Source organism: Salmo trutta, chromosome 24 (genome assembly GCF_901001165.1).
Source record: "Salmo trutta chromosome 24, fSalTru1.1, whole genome shotgun sequence".
Taxonomy (NCBI): domain Eukaryota; kingdom Metazoa; phylum Chordata; class Actinopteri; order Salmoniformes; family Salmonidae; genus Salmo; species Salmo trutta.
Window position 1 is genome coordinate 17,744,853 of NC_042980.1, and position 26,622 is coordinate 17,771,474.

A 26,622-nucleotide genomic window follows, 5' to 3' on the forward strand; every position below is an offset into this window, starting at 1 on the left:
AGGGAGGAGAAGTACCACATCAATGTGCAGAGCAGTTGTGGAAAAAGTACCCACTTGTCATACTTGAGTAAAAGGAAAGATAACTTAGTCATTACTCAAGTAAAAGTGAAAGTCACCCACTAAAATACTACTTGAGTAAAAGTATTTGATTTTAAATATACTTAAGTATCAAAAGTAAATGTAATTTCAAAAATATACTTAAGTATCAAAAGTGAAAGTATAAATCATAAAACATTCCTTAAATATGGCAAACCAGACGGCATGATTTTCTTGTTTTTTTTAATTTACGGATAGTCAGGGGCACACTCCAACAATCAGACATCATTTACAAATTAAACATTTGTATTAATTGGAACATTTTCCTGTCCTGTTAAGCATTCAAAATGTAATGAGTACTTTTGGGTGTCAAGGGAAACGTATGGAGTAAAAAGTACATTATTTTATTTAGGAATGTAGTGGAGTAAAAGTTGTCAAAAATAGAAATAGTTAAGTAAAGTACAGATACCCCAAAAAACGACTTAAGTTGTAATTCAAAGTATTTTTACTTAGGGCTAGGGGGCAGTATTGAGAATTTTGAAAAAAATATGTGCCCATTTTTAACTGCCTCCTACACCAACTCAGAAGCTAGAATATGCATATTATTGTTCCGGTTTGGATAGAAAACACTCTGAATTTTCTAAAACTGTTTGAATGGTGTCTGTAAGTATAACAGAACTCATATGGCAGTCAAAACCCTGAGACAAATTTTGACAGGAAGTGGATACCTGATGTGTTGAATTACCTTTAAGCCTATGCCATTGAAACACACAGGGCTTATTAATCGTTGAGCACTTCCTATGGCTTCCACTAGATGTCACCAGTCTTTACAAAGTGTTTTGAGTCTTATACTGTGAGATCTGACCGAACAAGAGCCTTGGAACGGTGGTGGCCGATTAGACTCTGGCGCGCGAGTTCATGTTGGGTACTCTCGTTCCAATACGTTTTAAAAGAGAATGCAATCGTCCGCCTTGAATATTATTCATGTTCTGGTTAAAAAAGGCACTAATGATTTATGCTATACAACGTTTGACATGTTTGAACGAACGTAAATATTTTTTTCCCCCTCGTTCATGAAGAGAAGTCCGGCGGGCATAGATCATGTGCTAACAACACGGAGCTTTTTGGACATAAATTATGAGCTTTTTCGAACAAAACTACATTTGTTATGGACCTGGGATTCCTGGAAGTGACATCTGATGAAGAGAATCAAAGGTAATGGATTATTTACATAGTATTTTCGATTTTAGATCTCTCCAACATGGCGGTTAGTCTGTATCGCAAAGCGTATTTTTCTGGGCGCAGTGCTCAGATTATTGCAAAGTGTGATTTCCCAGTAAGGTTATTTTTAAATCTGGCAATCCGGTTGCGTTCAAGAGATGTAAATCTATAATTCTTTGAATGACAATATAATATTTTACCAATGTTTTCGAATAGTAATTATTTAATTTGTTGTGCTGATTGACTGGCGGTTATTGGAGGGAAACGATTTCCTCAACATCAACGCCATAGTAAAACGCTGTTTTTGGATATAAATATGAACTTGATAGAACAAAAAATGCATGTATTGTCTAACATAATGTCCTAGGAGTGTCATCTGATGGAGATTGTCAAAGGTTAGTGCATAATTTTAGCTGGTTTTCTGCTTTTGGTGACGCCTGTCTTTGAATTGACAAAACATTACACACAGCTATTGTCAATGTACTCTCCTAACATAATCTAACTTTATGCTTTCGCCGTAAAGCCTTTTTGAAATCGGACAACGTGGTTAGATTAAGGAGATGTTTATCTTTCAAAGGGTGTAAGATAGTTGTATGTTTGAGAAATTTGAATTATGACATTTAATTGTTTTCAAATTTGGCGCTCTTGATATTTCACCTGTTGTTGATAGGGTGTACCAGGGGTGGGACGCTTGCGTCCCACATAGCCCCTAGAGGTTTTAAGTACTTTACACCACTGGTGCAGAGCTACATAATATTTGAAGTAGATACTGTATGTACATGAAGGCAGGGTAAAGAGGCTGCGCATCAGGATAGATAATAATAAGAGTAAAATAAAGAACAGAGTAGCAGCAGAAAATGATGAGTGTAAAAGAGTGTGAGTGTGCGTGTGTAATGTGTGTTTGTGTTGTGTCGGTATGCGTGTGTGTTGTATGTGTGTGTGTGTATGTGAATGTGTGTGGGTTTTGTGTTGGAGTGTCAACGTAGTGTGTGTGAATGATTGTGTATATGGCGTGTATACATCTAGTGAGTGTGCGTAGGGTCAGTGCAAGATCGAGTCAGTGCCAAAAAAAATCTAAAATCAAAATCAAATGTATTTATATAGCCCTTCTTACATCAGCTGATATCTGAAAGTGCTGTACAGAAACCCAGCCTAAAACCCCAAACAGCAAGTAATGCAGGTGTAGAAGCACGGTGGCTAGGAAAACTCCCTAGAAAGGCCAAAACCTAGGAAGAAACCTAGAGAGGAACCAGGCTATGAGGGGTGGCCAGTCCTCTTCTGGCTGTGCCGGGTGGAGATTATAACAGAACATGGCCAAGATGTTCAAATGTTCATAAATGACCAGCATGGTCAAATAATAATAATCACAGTTGTCGAGGGTGCAGCAAGTCAGCACCTCAAGAGTAAATGTCAGTTGGCTTTTCATAGCCGATCATTGAGAGTATCTCTACCGCTGCTGCTGTCTCTAGAGAGTTGAAAACAGCAGGTCTGGGACAGGTAGCACGTCCGGTGAACAGGTCAGGGTTCCATAGCCGCAGGCAGAACAGTTGAAACTGGAGCAGCAGCACGGCCAGGTGGACTGGGGACAGCAAGGAGTCATCATGCCAGGTAGTCCTGAGGCATGGTCCTAGGGCTCAGGTCCTCCGAGAGAGAAAGAAAGAAAGAAAGAGAGAAAGAGAGAATTAGAGAGAGCATACTTAAATTCACACAGGACACAGGATAAGACAGGAGAAATACTCCAGATATAACAGACTGACCCTAGCCTACTGACACATAAACTATTGCAGCATAAATACTGGAAGCTGAGACAGGAGGGGTCAGGAGACACTGTGGCCCCTTCCGATGATACCCCCGGACAGGGCCAAACAGGCAGGATATAACCCCACCCACTTTGCCAAAGCACAGCCCTCACACCACTAGAGGGAAAACTTCAATCACCAACTTACCATCCGGAGACAAGGCCGAGAATAGCCCACAAAGATGCAGACAGATTGAGTACCATTAATTGACTATTTAGCAGTCTGGCTATTTGCAGTCTTATGGCTTGGGGGTAGAAGCTGTCTAGGAGCCTGTTGGTCTGACAGCCGATGCTCCGGTACCCCCTGTATATAGCCTCGCTATTGTTATTTTACTGGTGCTCTTTAATTATTTGTTACTTTTATTTTTATTTTAGGTATTTTCTTAACTGCATTGTTGGTTAAGGGCTTGTAAGTAAGCATTTCACTGTAAGGTGAAATGTTGTATTTTTTGTACCTGTTGTATTTGGCGCACGTGACAAATAAAATTGTATTTGATTTGTTCAGAGAATACTGCGTGAATCAGGCCTTCATGGTCGAATTTCTGCAAAGAAACCACTACTAAACGACACCAATAAGAAGAAGAGACTTGCTTGAGCCAAGAAACAGGAGCAATGGACATTAGACCGGTGGAAATCTGTCCTTTTTGAGACTCAGAGTAGGTCAACAGATGATCTCCGCATGTGTGATCCCACCGTGAAGCATGGAGGAGGAGGTGTGATGGTGTGGGGCTGGTTTGCTGGTGACACTGTCTGTGATTTATTTAGAATTCAAGGCATTCTGGAGCAATATGCCATCCCATCTGCTTTGCTCTTAGTGGGACTATCATTTGTTTTTCAACAGGACAATGACCCAACACACCTCCAGGCTGAGTAAGTGCTGTTTGACCAAGAAAGAGAGTGGTTTGGGATGAGTTGGACCGCAGTGTGAAGGAAAAGCATCCAACAAGTGCTCAGCATATGTGGAAACTCCTTCAAGACTGTTGGAAAAGCATTCCAGGTGAAGCTGGTTAAGAGAATGCCAAGATTGTGCAAAGCTGTCATCAAGGCAAAGGTGTCTAATTTGAAGAATCTAAAATATATTTAGATTTTTTTTAACACTTTTTTTGGTTACTACGTGATTCCATATGAGTTTTTTAATAGTTTGATGTCTTCACTATTATTCTACAATGTAGAAAATAGTAAAAATAAAGAAAAAACCCTTGAATAAGTATTGTAGGTGTGTCCAAACTTTTGACTGGTACTGTACATATTACATCGACTAACCTGTACCCCACCATGTATATAGCTTCGTTATTGTTATTTTATTATTGCGCTTTTATTTTTAACTTTAGTTTATTTAGTAAATATTTTTCATTGTAAATAAGCATTTCACGGTAAGGTCTACAACTGTTGTATTCGACGTATGTGACAAATAACATTGGATTTGATTTCACACATTTCATTTTCAGTTTGAGAACTCTGCGTATAGACCTTACGTATCTGTTATGTGGTATTTTCAAGCAAGATTGTAGTATGGTGAGAATGAGAATAGTAGGCCAGCCTATTATCATATCTGTTCTTTACACTAAAGCCAAGACAGTGAAAAGTTATCTGACTCCTAATGACATCGTTTCCATGAAACTCCTCAGATCCTCGCCCCTCCCTCTCGCCATGACGTACCTGGGTCCTGCTCTCGCTCTCTCTTCCCATCGCGAAGTCATTCGCCAAAGACTGTGGACTCACACTAGGCTACAACTGGTTAGTCGGAGCTCGCAAAACTACGCCCATTTGATGCATTTATTTCAATGGACTTATTCACAGGACTTTTACCAGGTGAGCTAAGATTTTAAAGTTCTTATTCCCATGTTTTCAAATGTTAAACGTATTCACTCATCCAAACAGAAGTGCTCACGTCGACAAAACCGTTTGTATCATCTAGGTGCGTTCCCGTAGTTTATGCCGCGTTCAAAACAACACGGAACTGGAAATTCTCTGACTTCAATGTGTTCAAGACAACAGGGAACTCTGGAAAAAAGATACCGATTGGGAAAAATCGTATTGAACGGTCATCCAACTCGAAATTCCAAGTTTGAAACTCGGACATCTTTCTAGTGCATCGACTTTCCGACCTGTCTTGAAAGTACCATTAGATTCAGGTTATTATCATATTTTATGAATAACTTTAGATAAATTCAGAATGTGGACCATATTGTTGGAATGCTCTATCAATGGGATTTGTTATCGTTTTTAATGCTTGGACATTTTTAGGAGCTGTGTTCGGTGAGGAGTAATGCCGCGTTCATAGCTAGTCGGAACTAGAAAACTCGGTTATTTGAGACTTGCTAACTGGTTGTAGTTATACACGTGCCGCGTTCAACCAGTTATCAAGTCAGAAATGTCCGAGTTACCTAGCTCCGACTGTTACATGAACGCGGCATTACTCCCAGAGCAGCCACTTTACTGCGCAAAGGTGGGTGGGCTTTTCTTTCGTTGCGGTCCTAATTTGTAACAATTTATGACTAGCTCTAGCTACATTGTTGCTTATTTTATTTCCACGACATGCATCCTATACGTCACTAATACAATGTCTGTCTGCCACCGCTCAAGTTTAGCTCCCATCAGTTAGAAAACCAGTTTTGCCTTCTTGAGTAGAATTGACTCCACTCAGCATCACCTATTGAACACAACTTACAATGTTTTATGAGTGGTGCATATGCAACATTGATGTAGCTTAATCAAGTCTCTCCCCGCAATATAAAGTTGGTATAATGGCACTGGGCTCGCATGCGTGACATTCGTTGGCAATTGCCATGGTTTCAAACAATCCAACTCACCCAATATGTAAATTAAGAGTTTGAACCATGAAGCAGTGAATTTATGTTGTGTGGATATGGTGCGCTTTCTGCTGTTCATGTTAAGTTTTCCCAAATTGCATTCAATTTTCCTTTGTGAGTCACTGCGTTCTATTCTAAAACCTTGATAGCAGAGAAAGCTTCACTGGTCAGAATGTTAATTTATGCATTGGATGTTATTAAGAGGGAAATCTCACAACCTTTTTAAACAGTAAGCCTATTTATCTGTTCGTTCCTCTATGCTCTTTTGCCAGCGGTGGAAAAAGTACCCAATTCTCATACTTGAGTAAAAGTAAAGATACCTTAATAGAAAACGACTCAAGTAAAAGTTAAAATAACCCAGTAAAAGTCTGAAAGTATTTCGTTTTGAATATACTTAAGTATTAAAAGTAGAAGTATAAATCGTTTCCAATTCCTTATATTAAGCAAAACAGATGGCACAATGAAACTATATATATATATTTATATTTACGGATAACCAAGGGCACACTCCAACACTCAGACATAATTTATAAAAGAAGCTTGTGTTTAGTGAGTATGCCAGAGACAGTAGGGATGTTCTCTTGATACAGTGCATTCGGAAAGTATTCAGACCCCTTGACTTTTTCCACATTTTGTTACGTTACAGCCTTCTAAAATGTATTAAATAGTTTTCCCCCCTCAATCTACACACAATACCTCATAATGACAAAGGAAAAACTGGTTTTTAGAAATGTATGCAAATGTATACAAATAATAAACATAAATATTACATTTACATAAGTATTCAGACCATTTACTCAGTACTTTGTTGAAGCACGTTTGGCAGCGACTGGCACACCTCTGCAGATCCTCTCAAGCTCTGTCAGGTTGGATGGGGAGTGTCGCTGCACAGCTATTTTCAGCTCTCTCCAGAGATGTTTGATCGGGTTCAAGTCCGGGCTCTGGCTTGGCCACTCAAGGACCTTCAGAGACTTGTCCCAAAGCCACACCTGCATTGTCTTAGCTGTGTGCTTATGGTCGTTGTCCTGTTGGAAGGTGAATCTTCGCCCCAGTCTGAGGTCCTGAGCGTTCTGGAGCAGGTTTTCATCAAGGATCTCTCCGTACTTCGCTCTGTTCATTTCTCCCTCGATCCTGACATGTCTCGCAGTCCCTGCTGCTGCAAAACATCCCCACAGCAAGATGCTGCCACCACCATGCTTCACAATAGGGATGGTGCCAGGTGACACTTGGCATTCAGGCCCAAGAATTCAATCTTGGTTTCATCAGACCAGAGACTCTTGTTTCTCATGGTCTGAGGGTCCTTCAGGTGCTTTTTGTCTAAGCAATCTCTACTGCACTCTACACTACCTTTTCCCACCTGGACAAAAGGAACACCTATGTGAGAATGCTGTTCATTGACTACAGTTCAGCGTTCAACACCATAGTGCCCACAAATCTCATCACTAAGCTAAGGACCCTGGGACTAAACACCTCCCTCTGCAACTGGATCCGGGACTTCCTGACTGGCCGCCCCCAGGTGGTAAGGGTAGGCAACAACACATTTTCCACGTTGATCCTCAACACGGGGTCCCCTCAGGGGTGCATACTTAGTCCCCTCCTGTACTCCCTGTTCACCCACGACTGTGTGACCAAGCACGACTCCAATACCATCATTAAGTTTGCTGACAACACAACATTGGTAGGCCTGATCACTGACAACGATGAGACAGCCTATATGGAGGAGGTCAGAGACTTGGCAGTGTGGTGCCAGGACAACAACCTCTCCCTCAACGTTAGCAAGACAAAGGAGATGATCGTGGACTACAGGAAAAGGAGGACCGAACATGCCCTCATTCACATCGATGGGGCTGTAGTGGAGCTGGTCGAGAGTTTCAAGTTCCTTGGTGTCAACATCATCAACAAACTATCATGGTCCAAACACACCAAGAAAATCATGAAAAGGGCACGACAATGCCTTTTCCTCCTCGAGACTGAAAGGATTTGACATTGGTCCTCAGATCCTCAAACATGTCTAGAGCTGTACAATCAAGAGCATTGTGACTGGTTGCATCACCGCCTGGTATGGCAACTGCTCGGCATCCAATCGTAAGGTGCTACAGAGGGTAGTGCATACAGCCCAGTACATCATTGGGGCCAAGCTTCCTGCCATCCAGGACCTATATACTAGGCATGTCAGAGGAAGGCCCCAAAAAATTGTCAAAGACTCCAGTCACCCAAGTCATAGACTGTTCTCTCTGCTACCACACGGCAAGCGGTACCGGAGCGCCAAGTCTAGGTCCAAAAGGCTCCTTAACAGCTTCTACCCCCAAGCCATAAGACTGCTGAACAATTAATGAAATGGCCACCCGGACTATTTGAATTGACCCCCCCCCCCCATTTGTTTTTACATTGCTGCTACTCACTGTTTATTATCTATGCATAGTCACTTTACCCCTACCTACATGTACAAATTACCTCGACTAACATGTACCCCTGCACATGGACTTGGTACCGGTACCCCTGTATATATCCTCATTGATGTTATTTTATTGTGGTATTATTTTTTACTTTAGTTTATTTAGTAAATATTTTCTTAACCAACAATGCAGTTAAGAAAATAGTTAAGTGCTTGTAAGTCAGCATTTCACGGTAAGGTCTACACCTATTATATTCGGTGCATGTGACAAATACAATTTGATTTGATTTTGGCAAACTCCAAGCGGGCAGTCATGTGTCTTTTAATGAGGAGTGGCTTCCGCCTGGTCTCTCTACCATAAATGCCTGATTGGTGGAGTGCTGCAGAGATGGTTGTCTTTCTGGACCATGCAGAGATGGTTGTCTTTCTCCACAGAGGAACTCTGGAGCTCTGACGGATTGACCATCGGGTTCTTGGTCAAATCAAAATCATTTACATTTAAGTCATTTAGCAGACGCTCTTATCCAGAGCGACTTACTAATTGGTGCATTCACCTTATTTTATTTATTTATTTTATTTCACCTTTATTTAACCAGGTAGGCAAGTTGAGAACAAGTTCTCATTTACAATTGCGACCTGGCCAAGATAAAGCAAAGCAGTTCGACAACATACAAAAACACAGAGTTACACATGGAGTAAAACAACATACAATCAATGATGCAGTAGAAAAAAATAAGACTATATACAATGTGAGCAAATGATGTGAGATAATGGAGGTAAAGGCAAAAAAATGCCATGGTGGCAAAGTAAATAGAGTATGGCAAGAAAAAACACTGGAATGGTAGATTTGTAGTTTGAAGAAAGTTAAAAGTTAAAATATAAATAATATGGTGCAAAGGAGCAAAATAAATAAAATAAATAAATACAGTAGGGGAAAAGGTAGTAGTTTGGGCTCAATTAAAGATGGGCTATGTACAGGTGCAGAGATCTGTGAGCTGCTCTGACAGCTGGTGCTTAAAGCTAGTGAGGGAGATAAGTGTTTCCAGTTTTAGAGATTTTTGTAGTTCGTTCCAATCATTGGCAGCTGAGAACTGGAAGGAGAGACGACCAAAGGAGGAGTTGGCTTTAGGGGTGACCAGAGAGATATACCTGCTGGAGCGCGTGCTACAGGTGGGTGCTGCTATGGTGACCAGTGAGCGGAGATAAGGGGGGACTTTACCTAGCAGGGTCTTGTAGATGACCTGGAGCCAATGTGTTTGGCGACGATGATGAAGTGAAGGCCAGCCAATGAGAGCATACAGGTCGCAGTGGTGGGTTGTATATGGGGCTTTGGTGACAAAACGGATGGCACTGTGATAGACTGCATCCAGCTTGTTGAGTTATTGTTATGTTATGATATCCAGTGGAACAACCACTTTACAATAGTGCATCTAAATCTTTTAAGGGGGGGGTTAGAAGGATTACTTTATCCTATCCCAGGTATTCCTTAAAGAGGTGGGGTTTCAGGTGTCTCCGGAAGGTGGTGATTGACTCCGCTGTCCTGGCGTCGTGAGGGAGCTTGTTCCACCATTGGGGTGTCACATACACATGGTTAGCAGATGTTAATGCGAGTGTAGCGAAATGCTTCTACTTCTAGTTCTGACAGTGAAGTAATCTAACAAATTCACGACTACTACCTTATACACACAAATGTAAAGGGATGAATAAGAATATGTAGATATAAATATATGGATGAGCGATGGCCGTGCGGCATAGGTAAGATGCAGTAGATGGTATAGAATACAGTATATACATATGAGATGAGTAATGTAGGATATGTAAACATCATTAAAGTGGCGTTATTTAAAGTGACTAGTGATACATTTATTAAATCCATTTATTAAAGTGGCCAGAGATTTGAGTCTGTATGTTGGCAGCAGCCTCATGGCTGTTTAACAGTCTGATGGCCTTGAGATAGAAGCTGTTTTTCAGTCTCTCAGTCCCAGCTTTGATGCACCTGTACTGACCTCGCCTTCTGGGTGATAGCAGGGTGAACAGGCAATGGCTCGGGTGGTTGTTGTCCTTGATGATCTTTTTGGCCTTCCTGTGACATCGGGTGCTGTAGGTGTCCTGGAGGGCAGGTAATTTGCCCCTGGCGATGAGCTGTGCAGACCGCACTACCCTCTGGAGAGCCTTGCAGTTGAGGGCGGTGCAGTTGCAGTACCAGGCGGTGATACAGCCCGACAGGATGCTCTCGATTGTGCATCTGTAAAAGTTTGAGTGTTTTAGGTGACAAGCCAAATTTCTTCAGCCTCCTGAGGTTGAAGAGGCGCTGCTGCACCTTCTTCACCACGCTGTCTGTGTGCGTGGACCATTTTCAGTTTGTCTGTGATGTGTACGCCGAGGAACTTAAAACTTTCCACCTTCTCAACTATTGTCCTGTCGGGGCGATAGTCATTTAGTTCACCTCCCTTCACCAAGGCCCTTCTCCCCCCAGTTAGGCCAGCCGGCCAGCTCTAGGAAGAGTCTTGGTGGTTCCAAACTTCTTCCATTTAAGAATGGAGACCTTCTGTGCTGCACTTTGTCATTATGGGGTATTGTGTGTAGATAGATTTTGGGGGGAAAATATTGAATCCATTTTAGAATAAGGCTGTAACGTAACAAAATGTGGACCAGGTCAAGGGGTCTGAATACTTTCTGAATGCACTGTAAGTGTGTGAATTAGACAATTTTCCTGTCCTGCTAAGCATTCAAAATGTAGTAAGTACTTTTGGGTGTCAGGGAAATTATATGTAGTGAAAAGTACAATAATTTCATTTGGAATGTAGTGAAGTAAAAGTTGTCACAAATATAAGTAGTAAACTACTTAAGTTGTACTTTCAAGTTTTTCTACTTAAGTACTTTGCACCTCTGTCTTTTGCTCTCTCCTCACTGAGCAAGGCAACAATTAAAGGTGCTACGTGTTCAATCGGACGTCTGCATTGTCCGCATTTACGGTGATATGACCTCTGCAGAAGTCAGGGTATTCGTACTTCTTGACCTTCGCAGAGCTGTTGTGAAGGAAGTTGTCATGGAAATTAGTTTGTGTTCATACAGGACCTCCCGCCCTCACCTACGGTCAACCAGTCATTTCACTACGGAGCTAAATGGAGCCCTCCGCATTGTTATAAAATTTGAGAGGCTCACAGCAATGTGGTACAGAGCTCAATTTGGCCTCTGCGTGCCTTGCTTCAAATATCCATATGGTGCCCCCGACCACATTTCAGATCAAGCATAAATTGACTCTTACTGTGCTTTTAAACAAGGTATGGTGTGATTCTGCAAACTGGGGTAGATGTTTCCCATTCATGGATGCTAATAACTTTTAGTGACTATTGACGATAGTATCTTCTGGTCGGGGGAGTTTTGTTAAGAGCCCTGACACTGTCTGTATGGTTTTGGAAACGTAAGGAATTTATCTTCCATATCAGCAAGAAATAATAAAAAATTAAAAAAGGTTAAATTACTACACACCTTTTTATAGGGTTCCCACACAGCCATATTCCCATGTTACAGTGCTTGTTAATAGAAAGCAGACGGAAGACAGAGTCGACTATCTGTGCAAATTAGCTATCTGCGCCTCCGAACACCTGTGTGTAAATGGAAGACTGACGCCACAAACGTGTTGTCACTGAAAAATACTGGCGCTGCATCCGTGTTAAGAACGGGTTAAAACAGTGTACAGCAGTGGAGGCTGCTGAGGGAGTGGCATCAAACACATGGAAACCATGTGTTTGATGTATTTGATTCCATTCCACTTATTCTGCTCCAGTCATTACCACCAGCCCGTCCTCCCCAATTAAGGTGCCAGCAACCTCCTGTGGTGTACAGTAAGTGTATATTTTGCATTTGTGAATTTATTTGAATGTGATATGAAGGTAGAGGGCTTTATGTTTCTAGAACCGTACCGCAATGGAGAATCGATTCACGTTTAGATGGAGTATTTGGCTGTTTTGTCTGCCAGAGCCAATTCGCTTCTAAACAGAACATGTATGGTTCTTATAAGGAGTAACGTTAAGCTCCTTTAGTCCATTATTGGGCTAGGGTAGGCGTAACATGCTAAACAAAAATACGGGACACTCAAATGAGTATGTGTTACATTTGGTATGGTATGTATTCATTTGTGGTTGTTCATCATTCATTTCGTGTGATATGTTACAAATTACAATTCGTATGATATGTTACAAATTCCAATTTGTTGTGGCTAATGTTAGCTAGGTGGCTAATGTTAGCTAGGCTAGGAGATAGGAGTTAGGGGTTAGGAGTTGGGTTAAGGTTATTGGAAGGGTTAGCTATGTAGTTGCAAAGTAGCTAAAAAGTAGTAAACACCCACCCACCCATCAACGTCCACCAACCACCATTTGTTTTTTGCCTTAAGTAACCTTCTGTCTTATATAACCATAACAAGCATAACATATTATACACATTTGAGTGTCCCGGGTTTTCGTAACTATGTTACATATAGTCTATGAGACCAGCCTGAATTCTGTGGACTATTGGTGCAAATAGACACACAGTACGAACAGTAAAACAAAAACTTTAGCCATTGATGACTGCTGTCATGTCTGTCCTCTGTTCTATTTGTTTACTTTCACATATCTGCATTAGAGGAACACCTTGGAGAATAATTATCAGTGTGCATAATTCATCTGCCAGGCCTGCGGAACAGCATATCATCTAAAATGCTTGCCTTTTCCCATCATAATGTCAGTCACCTTCAAGCTTTATAATTGGAACAAAATCTCTACAAAACTAGTTTGCACAGCTGTTTCTTCAAATGACCATTTATAGATAAATAACTTACAACTTTGTGCAACGGGTCCTGTGTGGCTCAGTTGCTAGAGCAGAGCCCTTACAATGCCAGGGTTGTGTTCAAGTCCCACAGGTGACCGGTATGAAAATGTATGCACTCACTGCTGTTAAAACATGACTGTAAATCTGCTAAATTACTAATATGTTGGTAACACTTTACTTGACACCCAGTGTCATAACACGTTATGACAGTCATATCATGTCATAATATGTCATGACCGTTATATATTTAGACCTTTTGTGACATATATTGCGTTAATTTGTTGCTTATATTTTTCCCGGCAAAGAACTTTCCTTTCGTTTGAAAGTTTTTCTTAAATCCTTTGTTGTAATGAATTATTTACAGCCATGTTTTTTTCATCGTATTTTAAATAGCTTGTATAAAATACACCTTATGACACTGTCAGGAAGAATTATGACCATCATAATCATATAAGCCAGATAGGCCTATCACGTGCATGCCCTTATATCAGTCATCAGTCTAACAGAGGGTGTCTTGTCCTGCTCCTGAAATCTGCTCCTGCATTCATCCCAGTCATCAGCAAAAGAGCATTGGGTAGGTGCATGTCTGACATCACTGTGTGCGCAATTACAATGATCATTTAATATGGTTAATAAAAAAATGTTAGATAGCCTACCTGTTTGTTATGTTGTAATGGAATGTTTTTCCCTATGTGGTAGGTTTTGAGGTTTTTGACACTTGTGTCATAACCAGCCATAAAATAACGCAATATATGTCAAAACAGCTCTAAATATACAGTACTCCCAATTTGAAATGGTTTGGGATGAGTTGGACTGCAGAGGGAAGGAAAAGCAGCCAACAAGTGCTCAGCATATGTGGAAACTCCTTCAAGACTGTTGGAAAAATCATTCCAGGTGAAGCTGGTTGAGAGAATGTCAAGAGTGTGCAGAGCTGTCATCAAGCCAAAGGGTGGCTACTTTGAAGAATCTGAAATATAAAATATATTTAGATTTTTTTTAACCCTTGTTTTGGTTACTACGTGATTCCATATGTTGAATTCTTCACTATTATTCTAGAATGTAGACAATAGTTAAAATAAATAAAAACCCTTGAATGAGTAGGTGTGTCCAAACTTTTGACTGGTACTGTATGTGTCATGACAGGTTATGTAATTTGATATGACATGGTTATGACCGTGTCATAACGTGTTATGGCACTGGGTGTCAAGTAAAGTGTTTCCAAAATGTAAATGTGACATTAACCCATGTTGCTATCCAATTCACAACATAGCGTCTACTGTAGATGTAATGGATTCAAATATATTTCACACAGTTTGTGTGTGCCAGAAGAGGGGTCATACTTGGCTCCATAGTCTCGCTTTTTATCTAGTCAGCCGAGGCATGAGAGTGTCTTACTTCGCTAGCGGGTGACATGGAGATCAGACATTTTCGTGGTACTGTACTGTATGCTCTCCAGATATCTTTAGACATGTATCAGTCAACAGACAGACACATTAATATCAATGGAGGCTCCTCACAGGAGGAAGTGGAGGACCGTCCTACTCAGTGAATTTCAGAAAAAAAAATTGTGAAACATTTAAAAAAATAAATACAACTAATCTAAATATATTCACGTCACCAAATAACTGGTTAAAACAATGTTTTGCAGTAAAAGCCTCCAGAAGCCTCCTCTAGGGTAGCACCATGGTGAAGCCAGAGGACAGCTATTTTCTTCCTCCTCTGATACTGTCGGACCAAGTACGCAAGTATAAACACCATGGGACCATGCATCCGTCATTCTGCTCAGGAAGGAGACGCATTCTGTCTCCTAGAGATGAACGTACTTTGGTGTGAAAAGTGCAAATCAATCCAAGAACAACAGCAAAGGACCTTATGAAAATGCTGGAGAAAACGGGTACAAAAGTATCTATATCCACTGTAAAACGAGTCCTATATCGACATAACCTGAAAAGCCGCTGAGCAAGGAAGAAGCCACTGCTCCAAAACCGCCCTAAAAAAATGCCAGACTAAGGTTTGCAACTGCACATGGGGTCAAAGATCGTACTTTTTGGAGAAATGTCCTCTGGTCCGATGAAACAAAAATAGAACTGTTTGGCCATAATGACCATCGTTATGTTCAAAGGAAAAAGGGGGAGGCTTGCAAGCCAAAGAACACCATCCCAACTGTGAGGCACCGGGGTGGCAGCATCATGTTGTGGGGGTGCTTTGCTGCATGAGGGACTGGTGCACTTCACAAAATAGATGGCATCATGAGGCAGGAAAATTATGCAGATATATTGAAGCAATATCTCAAGACATCAGTCAGGAAGTTAAAGCTTGGTCGCAAATGGGTCTTCCAAATGGACAGTGACCCCAAGCATACTTCCAAAGTTGTGGCAAAATGGCAAGGTATTGGAGTGGCCATCACAAAGACCTGACCTTAATCCTATAGAACATTTGTGGGCAGAACTGAAAAAGCGTGTGTGAGCAAGGAGGCCTCGAAACCTGTCTCAGTTACACCAGTGCTGTCAGGAGGAATGGGCCAAAATTCACTCAATTTATTGTGGGAAGCTTGTGGAAGGCTACCCGAAACGTTTGTCCCAAGTTAAACAATTTAAAGGCAATGCTACCAAATCCTAATTGAGTGTATGTGAACTTTTGACCCGCTGGGAATGTGATGAAAGAAATAAAAGCTGAAATAAAAGATTCTCTCTACTATTATTTTGACGTTTCACGTTCTTAAAATAAAGTGGTGATCCTAACTGGCCTAAAGACAGGGATTTTTTTACTAGGATTAAATGTCAGGAATTGTGAAAAACTGAGTTTAAATGTATTTGGCTAAGGTGTATGTAAACTTCCAACTTCAACTGTAGGCCTAAAGGCAGAGACAATAAGAAGACACAGTGGTAGAATAAATTCAACCACACCTTTGTTTCATCACAAAACTGGAGAGCAGCCTTTGTCCGGTGAAGTCCACAAAGCATATTGCATGTAACAAACAGTTACATGACCTACATCATGGTCACGCAATTTCATGTTTCCGACGTTGTCGGACCACTAAACAACTATTGATTTAGAACCACATTGAGTTACCGCAAGTCACAAAGAAAACAGGAACTGTGTCAATTATTCCAGCACCATTTCAACTTCAACATTTCAACATCATCAAATCACCAATACTTTGTCTAATACAGTGATATACCGAAATGTACCAAAAGCTATTTAGTCCAATCAACATAAGCTAAATATGATGTGGCTCTCCAAGGTTCTGATTTATGTGTGTGCACATTCAAGCAAGTAGAAAAAACATGTTGACTCACCCCACTTGTAGAGAAATGCCAATTTCATTTTGACGAAAAGGTCTGTCACTGTCATAGAGTACATACTTTTATTTTGTTTTGTCCTAGGCTACCTGGCTAAAATGCTTGCTCACTAGCCTAACTTCCTTTATACATATAGCTACATATTGAACTTCCATCCTCTCAGGCCAGGGGTACAATGTATGAATTAATGGTTGGATCAGAATTGCCACTATAATCATTGGCCAGTAGAGAATTAAGTAAAACCACATTTCCCAATCCCTATTTCCATCCATTGCTAATTACAGAAAGGGACAATTCTATCTAGCTAGCTAGCCACCGGAGGACAACAACACAACGAGATGCAACAATTCAAGTTGTTTCTGTCAATGACGTATGTTCTCAATGCGATTTGATAGGAGTGATGCCAAATCCAAACTGGATTCCCTTGACACTTTTGGTGCGGCAGGACCATTCACAGTTGAGCTCACTCAGTTTAGCTCAACGCTGATTAGCTATTTATTTAATACTTTTTTTAACAAGAGAGGCCAGATGCTCGCTGGCTTCCCTTGCATTCAATGCTACGGTCGGCAACAATGTCATACACTTTTGGACCAGACAGCATCACACAGATGGCCTACAGAGACAGAGAGGCTCTGTTTCACTCGCTTGGGTGCTTTCTCTGGTGACGTACATTCAGCCCCTTGCGAATTTAAGGACAATTATGAAACACAGAGAGACGAAAGATACATTATTTTGTGTTTATTTTAGCTTGGTCAATTATTTGGGGTAGCCTGGCTTCCCTTGGCATCCATGAATACACGCCACTGGGAATATGAAAGACTGTAATGGAAATAAGGCCATGCTCATTAACAAAATCGTCCTCCCTAATCTTAAATGGCACTGACCGCCACTGATTGATACACAATATCAATGGCAACATAGTGCAACCAATAATGAGTAGATGAGGACGTTTGTTCTATATGACATTTGAAATTGTAATCTGGTGATACCATTTAATTTCTGATGGATGGAATTTATCTCCATTTCCCATCTCCAGCCTACTTTCTGATGTTCTGTTCAGATCATCTGTTTAATGATCAAAGTCTCTGCCCAAGCATAACTTATTTTTCCTTCTCTCAGCTCGCTCTTGAGTGAAAACTGGATTTAAGTGGAGTTCATTGTGTGAATGAATGTGCATGTGATTCCAGATAAGATGCTCCCACAGTGAGAACGTGCCACAGTCTCTTGGTGTACGTTAGTGCTGAGCCGAGAGTCCAGTTGGTTAGTTACAGCATGCATTACAACATAGAGGGCACACTGGCACAATTGGCATGAGACAGCTGCGTTGGCCCCAGGGCACCCTGGCACTCTCTGACACATTGGATTATAGCCAATTATTACCAGGTGTGACTCGTGCTAGAGGTTAGGTTGGCTCATTATGTATCGTGGGTTTTAAGTAGACGTGTTCTCCCAAATGTTGAACAGTTTTAAGCAACATTGATTGATGAAGAGGGAGCAGACCAACATTCCCTGTAGCTTCTGTTTTTCTATTTGTTCCAATATTTTGAATGCCCATTTCCACAGGGATTTATAAACTATATTAACTGGAGAATATTTCTCTACGCTTTATTTGTATAGCCTTTGAAATTCTGGGTCTTTGTGCACAACCAGAGTGTTATCAACCTGGAACATGCAGAGCGGATTGTTGAAAGGTAGATTAGGAAGAGAAACCAGAGGGTACATTTTCCCTTTCATTCCAATGTTTCTATACCATTTGTCATACTCCATGCATGGCAAGACTGGCGTTGTGATGAGAAGTCCACTGAAATGTCTGATTTAAATTGCCTGAAATGACAGTGGGAACACACCCTCTAACCCTGACCTTGTTATTGAAAAATATATGTTTTCCCCGTCTTCTCCTCTTTACATGATTAAGGCATTGTATCTCTTTGAGTGCAGACATTCTTGGCATTCCTTTTCACTTCTTCCCTTGCACAAATGTACAATGATGTGTTTATATTCAAAGCTTGCAAGTGGATTGAATGAAGTGGAGAGGGATAGCCAAAGCTAGCAGGAAACATATTTTCCCTCAGTTTTCCACAACCATTTAAGGAATAATGCCAGTTTTAGACTCTGCAATGTGATTCACAACCACAACATAGTTTTAATGCATTTTTCTAAAGTTTTGGAGGAAAATTGTATTACCATGTCTGATTTGCAAGACAGGTGTTTGCATGCAGATAGATGCTGGGCTATTAGTCAAATGTTTACCAACCTAGTAAAATCTCTTCACTGTCTGTAAGATTATCTCAGTAGGGTACTAAGGGGTAACTAGCCCCCTCTAAGAACAATGTCTAATTGCTGACACAAAAAAGAAATGTTTGTAGAAATAAATGCTATGTGGATGAAGGTCATGCTTAGGCGAATAAACTATAAACGGAAATATATGGCTACAGTTGACACTTTTTTTTTTGTTATTTCATTACATTTTTTTTTTTTTTTTAAGGTAGTATTTTTAAAAGCACTGAGGTAACTTTTAAAATTACATTCCGGAGCAAAAGGTTTTCAATGGTTGTTTTTAGTTCCCCCCAAAAAATATTAATTGGAATATAGTATTGGAATTGAATATAACTAATAGCATGAAATAACATTGGAATATAACATTTGATAAAAATAACTTAACTAATTCATTCAGTGTAACATTGTGACAATTCTCTTATGTTCTGCTATTGCACAATTCTAATTTGTACATGGGTCACAAATAAAGCTATCCCCAGTAAAATTGGAGTACAACTCATGAGCCCACCTCCTGCACTGCTCACACATAATCCAGTCCCCACCTTTGAGAGATGCCAATTGAAAAGCTCTCTCTTTAAAAATGTAGTTATGTAAAATAGCTAAAAGGCTATAAAGTAACATTAACTGTAAAACTATCAGTCACTAGTGGAAACATTTACAATTGCAATTAAGTTACGTTATATTTTTTAATGTATTTTACCACAGACGATCTGGTGGTAAGGTTGCTAGCTGGCACTTCTAGCAGCTTATGCTAACTAGTTAGCTGGCTAGCATTTACTGCTAGTGAAGTTGCTAGCTAGCAAGTTAGCATAAACTAGCTAGAACTGGGCTAGGCATTGTCTAATGACAGGTAGAAACACATTCATAACCATAAAGGGGTAACTAACCCCCAGGGGCCAGTTACCCCCTCTCTCTAAACAGGTGGATTATTTCTCTTAAGGCCTTCTGTGATGACACAGACAAAACATTTTGTTGAGCAAGAGCAGTGGGAAAGTGTTGGGAAAATAATTTGGTCACATCTTGTGGTCTTAATGTGAATTACAGAGAGGGTCTGGGGAGGGGGCAGTTACCCCAGGAGGCTAGTTACCCCCTATTTCTCTACCATGTAAGACTGAGTTGATGTCACTGAAGAATCCAGATACTGAAGCTGTCAGAGCTCACAGACAAAATCAGTCAATGTACACAGTGAGGTGTCTGTTATGGTTCTCATCAACATGTCTTGGATGACATATCTTTATTAAAGACTTGCCAATGGTCAATATAGCCCCATATAGTACCATGAAGAGTGTATGTCTGTATTATGTTAGAGCTCTATTTTTTCTGCAGACTATAAGGACCACATGCTGGTTATAAAACTTACAACACAGAGGAGTCTAGACACCTACTGAAACGTTTACACCTATTCTTTAGTGCATGCTTTTAGTACATTTGAGGCTCAGGGGTAGCCACAGGTATTCAGGCCTCAAAGGTAGTAAAATGGTTTACACAACAGCTTATTATTAGCTAAGACACCCTCAGATCTGATACTGAGGTCTGGTTTTGACCAGCCAGGGTGAGGTGAACAACACTATCTGTTTCCTGGGGTATGTGTCATCAGCACTATTTGGTCAATTCCCAAGCAATTTCAAGTACCTCAATCTTGAGTTTGAAGAAGATAAATTCCATCATAGTCCTGTGAATTTGCCATATTCCATTGGTTTTTAAAGTGCTTGAATTTCTGTTTAATCACAACTGAGTACAATGCAAAAGTCAAGAACAAGTCAAGCTGAGTCACAGTTGAAGTTAGGGGATTGGAGGGATGGGCGGGAGGCAGTGGGAGGCATGTGGGATCTTGTTGCCACTCATCAGAAAGGCATTTCCTCCTTGTTGCTGCTCCTCAGGCACTTCCTGTTCACGAACAACCCTCAAACACAGAGGCAAGAACCTCCTCAGTTCCTCTGTGCTGTGCGCCAAAGAGAACATGAACCCAAATCTCTCAGCTATCAATGTCCTGCTCTCAACAGGGTGCTAGCATGTACTGTCTGTGCATCTTAGGCCTTAAACACAGATTTACTACAACTGTAATGACAATAACTGTCAGTGTTCGTCCTCTGTTTTTTCATGTACACAGACTGATTAATGTTCTGAGAATGTTTCCCAGTCTTACATACAGACAGTTAGCCTTCCTCTTGTGTGGAACAGTGTCATTACTCAAAGTGATCTGCAGTACAACAGAAAGGAAGTCATAATCTATTTTCATGATATTCAAACTAGCATTTTGAAATTGTTGCACATTGCTCACTCATTTTTACAGCTGTGATGACAAGTGATGTCAGGCAACTTCATCTGCAAGCCAGCATTGTTCCACACATGTCTGATGTGCACTTTTATTGCCAAAACAGGTCAGCAGTATCTCAAGCCTAGAGTTGAAATGAATAACAACGGCACATAACCAAATATGATGTATGACATATTTATTACAAACGGGTTGGAACCTAAATTAATTTTTCATTGTTTAATTCTGAACAGAACCATTATTTTTTTTTGTTCCTCTGTTCCGACCAGCAAAATATAGTTCTGAACCGGTTCGATCACCAAAAAAATAACAGTTTATATCAATCGTTGCTGTTAATTTTTTTTATGTGCAGAGCGGCACCAGAATTTCTTGTAGTTAATAAATCCAATGTGAAACGTGATAACTATAGTATCCTTAACTACATTTACATTTAAACCATTTAGCAGACGCTCTTATCCAGAGCGACTTACAAATTGGTGCATTCACCTTATGATATCCAGTGGAACAACCACTTTACAATAGTGCATCTAAATCTTTTAAGGGGGGGGGAGGTGGTGATTGACTCCGCTGTCCTGGCGTCGTGAGGGAGCTTGTTCCACCATTGGGGTGCCAGAGCAGCGAACAGTTTTGACTGGGCTGAGCGGGAACTGTGCTTCCTCAGAGGTAGGGAGGCGAGCAGGCCAGAGGTGGATGAACGCAGTGCCCTTGTTTGGGTGTAGGGCCTGATCAGAGCCTGAAGGTACGGAGGTGCCGTTCCAGCTCCGTAGGCAAGCACCATGGTCTTGTAGCGGATGCGAGCTTCAACTGGAAGCCAGTGGAGAGAGCGGAGGAGCGGGTGACGTGAGAGAACTTGGGAAGGTTGAACACCAGACGGGCTGCGGCGTTCTGGATGAGTTGTAGGGGTTTAATGGCACAGGCAGGGAGCCCAGCGAACAGCGAGTTGCAGTAATCCAGACGGGAGATGACAAGTGCCTGGATTAGGACCTGCGCCGCTTCCTGTGTGAGGCAGGGTCGTACTCTGCGAATGTTGTAGAGCATGAACCTACAGGATCGGGTCACCGCCTTGATGTTAGTGGAGAACGACAGGGTGTTGTCCAGGATCACGCCAAGGTTCTTAGCACTCTGGGAGGAGGACACAAGGGAGTTGTCAACCGTGATGGCGAGATCATGGAACGGGCAGTCCTAGGATGGAAGAGGAGAGAGTAGCGGGAGAGAGAGAGCGAAGGTTGGGACGGCGCAATACCATCCGAGTAGGGGCAGAGTGAGAAGTGTTGGATGAGAGCGAGAGGGAAAAGGATACAAGGTAGTGGTCGGAGACTTGGAGGGGAGTTGCAATGAGATTAGTGGAAGAACAGCATCTAGTAAAGATGAGGTCAAGCGTATTGCCTGCCTTGTGAGTAGGGGGGGAAGGTGAGAGGGTGAGGTCAAAAGAGGAGAGGAGTGGAAAGAAGGAGGCAGAGAGGAATGAGTCAAAGGTAGACGTGGGGAGGTTAAAGTCACCCAGAACTGTGAGAGGTGAGCCATCCTCAGGAAAGGAACTTATCAAGGCGTCAAGCTCATTGATGAACTCTCCAAGAGAACCTGGAGGGCGATAAATGATAAGGATGTTAAGCTTGAAAGGGCTAGTAACTGTGACAGCATGGAATTCAAATGAGGAGATAGACAGATGGGTCAGGGGAGAAAGAGAGAATGTCCACTTGGGAGAGATGAGGATTCCAGTGCCACCACCCCGCTGGCTCGATGCTCTAGGGGTATGCGAGAACACGTGGGCAGACGAGGAGAGAGCAGTAGGAGTAGCAGTGTTATCTGTGGTAATCCATGTTTCCGTCAGCGCCAGGAAGTCTAGGGACTGGAGGGTAGCATAGGCTGAGATGAACTCAGCCTTGTTGGCCGCAGACCGGCAGTTCCAGAGGCTGCCGGAGACCTGGAATTCCACGTGGGTCGTGCGCGCTGGGACCACCAGGTTAGAGTGGCAGCGGCCACGCGGTGTGAAGCGTTTGTATGGCCTGTGCAGAGGGGAGAGAACAGGGATAGACAGACACATAGTTGACAAGCTACAGAAGAGGCTACGCTAATGCAAAGGAGATTGGAGTGACAAGTGGACTACACGTCTCGAATGTTCAGAAAGTTAAGCTTACGTTGCAAAAATCTTATTGACTAAAATGACGAAAGTGATACAGTACTGCTGGCTGGTGGAGTAGGCTAGCTAGCAGTGGCTGCGTTGTTGACTTTGTTTGAACGTGTAGCTGGCTAGGTAACCTCGATAGTTTCAGTACTACACCTTGTCATGATACAAAAGCAACTTTGTAGCTAGCTAACATAACACAATCAAGACGTTCCTTTGTAATGTATTTAGTTTCTACAATGCTGCTCGTCGGTAATAGTTGGCTAGGTTTGGAAAAATGGCGTCGCGGGGGACGGAAATAGCTGGCTAGCTAACCTCGATAATTACTAAACTACACAATTATCAAGCTATGACAAAGACAACTATGTACCTAGCTAGCTAACACTGCACTAGTCAAATCGTTCCGTTGTAATGTATTAGTATCTACAGCGCTGCTAGTCGGTAACGGTTGGCTAGCTAGCAGTGGGTTTGATGATGACTAAGTCTGGAGCCTGGACAACGGCGTCGCGGCTGGCTAGCTAACCTCGATAATTACTCTAAACTACACAATTATCTTAGATACAAAGACAGCAAAGACAACTCTGTAGCTAACTAACACTAACACTAAACTAATCAAGTCGTTCCGTTGTAATGTAATAGTTTCTACAGTGCTGCTAGTCTGTAGAAGTTAGCTAGTTGGCTAGCTAGCAGTGTTGACTAGCTAGCTAGCAGTGTTGACTACGTTAGGACAAATAGCTAACCTCGATAATACTCTAATTACTCTAAACTACACAATTATATTTGATACAAAGACGGCTATGTAGCTAGCTAAGAAAAATTGCTCAGATCAAACAAATCAAACCGTTGTAATGTAATGAAGTGTAATATTACCTGTGAAGCGAAGTGCGACTGCTTGCTCCAAACCGGAAAAGGATGTGGTGACATTGGAAAAACTAGCATTGGAAAGTTTAATACATTCTTCTCTAATAAATAAAATGATCTCCCATTTCTGAATCATGCTTGTAATGTCAGTAGGCTACTAGACTATGCTTCCGAGGGGGAGGTTCAGGGGCAGGTTGCCTACAAAACCAAATAAACAAAATTGTAGCAGGACAATCTGCCTGAGAGCCTGTCTATCATAGCCTACACCCCGAATTCGCGCTTCAGCACTGTTCTGACACACGTGCACCTGCTGCTTAAGAGATAGAGAACTAGAGAGGAGCCTTGGCCTAGGATACTGTTGATTACGAAGATGGAGGCCTTTTTCATTGAAGTAAAACACATGTTAGAGGATAAATCAAATCAAATGTATTTATATAGCCCTTCTTACATCAGCTGATATCTCAAAGTGCTGTACAGAAACCCAGCCTAAAACCCCAAACAGCAAGCAATGCCGGTGTAGAAGCACGGTGGCTAGGAAAAACTCCCTAGAAAGGCCACAACCTAGGAAGAAACCTAGAGAGGAACCAGGCTATGAGGGGTGGCCAGTCCTCTTCTGGTTATGCCGGGTGGAGATTATAACAGAACATGGCCAAAATGTTCAAATGTTCATAAATTCTCAAGTGTCTGGTAAATGTAAATGTTCCCGGTCACGTGTCTGGCGCTAAAAAAATTTTTAGGAAACCCTGGCACACACGCTTGCAAAGATTTTCTGGCAGGCAGGCTCACACTGGAACAGGCGTTTATTTTTTTGTGGGACGGGGAAAAAGTTTGGGAACGTAAAAGCACATTATTAACCAGTTCCCATGATTTTAAAATTATGTTTCTGTTTCGCAACATTATAGATCACTTTCGTTCGCGGTTCTGATTCTGTTCCTCGAAAATTACATTATTTTTGTCATGCCCTGATTGTAGAGATCCTTAGTATTCTCTATGTTTGGTTAGGTCAGGGTGTGACTCGGTTGGGAAAGTCTATGTTTTCTGTTTCTTTGTTTGTGGGCCGAGTATGGTTCCCAATCAGAGACAGCTGTCTATCGTTGTCTCTGATTGGGAATCATACTTAGGCAGCCTGTTTTCCACCTGTGTTTGTGGGAGGTTATTTTCTGTTTAGTGTCTGTGCCTGACAGAACTGTTCGCTTTCGTTTTGTTGCTTTTGGATATTCTTGTTTGAGTGTTTCTTGAAATAAAGTATCATGAACACTTACCACGCTGCGCCTTGGTCCACATCTCCTTCTAATGACAAGCGTTACAATTTTCAGGTTTTCGGTTCTTTTCCCTGAACCGGTTCCAACCCCTGATTTTACAAACACGGTACACACCAGTGAAATCTCATCATAGGACTGCTTGGTCCATCTGGTGTCAGTAAACATTTCAATGTAATTAATCATGCTAGTAAATTTATCAGCTTCATTCTTTAATCAGATCTGGAGTACAGTGTGCGCAGTCAGTCAGGAATGCAATGCCACTGTCTATAGGGAGACAACACAATGACCTGTACTCTCCTACAGAGGGACAACTCTACATTGAACATTAATCACATCACCTTGGTGTCTGAGTCCATATCCTGTGTGGAGGATGATGGTGGATTGAGAATATCTTCATAGCTGAATACATTATCTTGACAAAGTAGAGGCAGTTAGCAAATGACACAGTGACTTTGATGTAGATGGCTGATAAGGTTCTCATTGTTTTGACTGTTGGAGCTATTAAACAATACACAATGTCCTTTGTAGGCATTGTTTTACTTGGGAACTCTTTCCCTTTGAAACTTGAAAGAAGGGTCACCTCCTTCCCTATTTCAATTGGTCCACTTGAGTTCCACACTAATTCTCAACTTCACACCAAGACAATGACAACTGTAGAGCCCTTTTTCAATTTTCACATTCAGCAGATTGTCTGATAACCGAGAGTAGCCTAGATTTTGCAGTAGAGTGGAGAATAAAGTGCCAGTTCAAGAAACACACTTTCTGGGATTATTTTAATTATGCAGCCTGTCTCTTATTTTCTTGCACTTGCATGGTAGGAGAGATATACTGTACTACTGTTGGGCGGTATACCGCATTTTGAAAAACCCACAGGAGTTTTTCAATAAATATGAATATTTGTAGCAATCTTTTAAGTTAATACCTGCAGTCAACTTGTGCAATACATTAGGCAATAAAGCAGATTGCGTTCTTAATTTCACCTGTCACAAATATTTTACATTAAAAGCTTACCATAGTGTCCCAGAACAGTTGAGCCAGTCACGTGTTTGTTTTAAAGAGCACAACAAGAGAAGCATGAGCTGGTGAGTCCATAGCGTTCTATTGGAGAGTGCCTGTTGTGTGGCGGTAATGAAGTTACACTTGTATGCAATTCACAACTAAATGTTTGCCATCAGATATCTTACATTTAAGTCATTTAGCAGACGCTCTTATCCAGAGCGACTTACAAATCTTATAACTGCTTTCTGCCATGTTTTAGAAGTCAGAGAGCTCTGTTAAAGGCACAGCTGGCATTTTTTCCCTGTGCTTCCTACTAGCGTTTTTTCCTCTGTTCTTCTCCCCTCTGCTCCCCTCTTCTCGGTGTACACAATGACCTGTACTACTTTCTTCAGAAAAGCATGCATCAAAACTTTGTTCATTTGCACAATTTCTCTCATTCACTTTCG

At 41.5% G+C, this 26,622-nt stretch overlaps 1 protein-coding gene across 1 annotated transcript in view; it reads left to right on the forward strand.

The window, feature by feature from the left end:
• Positions 1–4,719: 4,719 nt before the first annotated feature.
• The window catches only part of LOC115160835 (SH3 domain-binding protein 4), a 63,193-nt gene continuing 41,290 nt past the window's right edge, over positions 4,720–26,622 (forward strand). The window contains exon 1 of the mRNA XM_029711307.1: positions 4,720–4,867. The gene's annotated coding sequence lies outside the window, so the exon portion shown is untranslated. The remainder of the gene's footprint in view (positions 4,868–26,622) is intronic.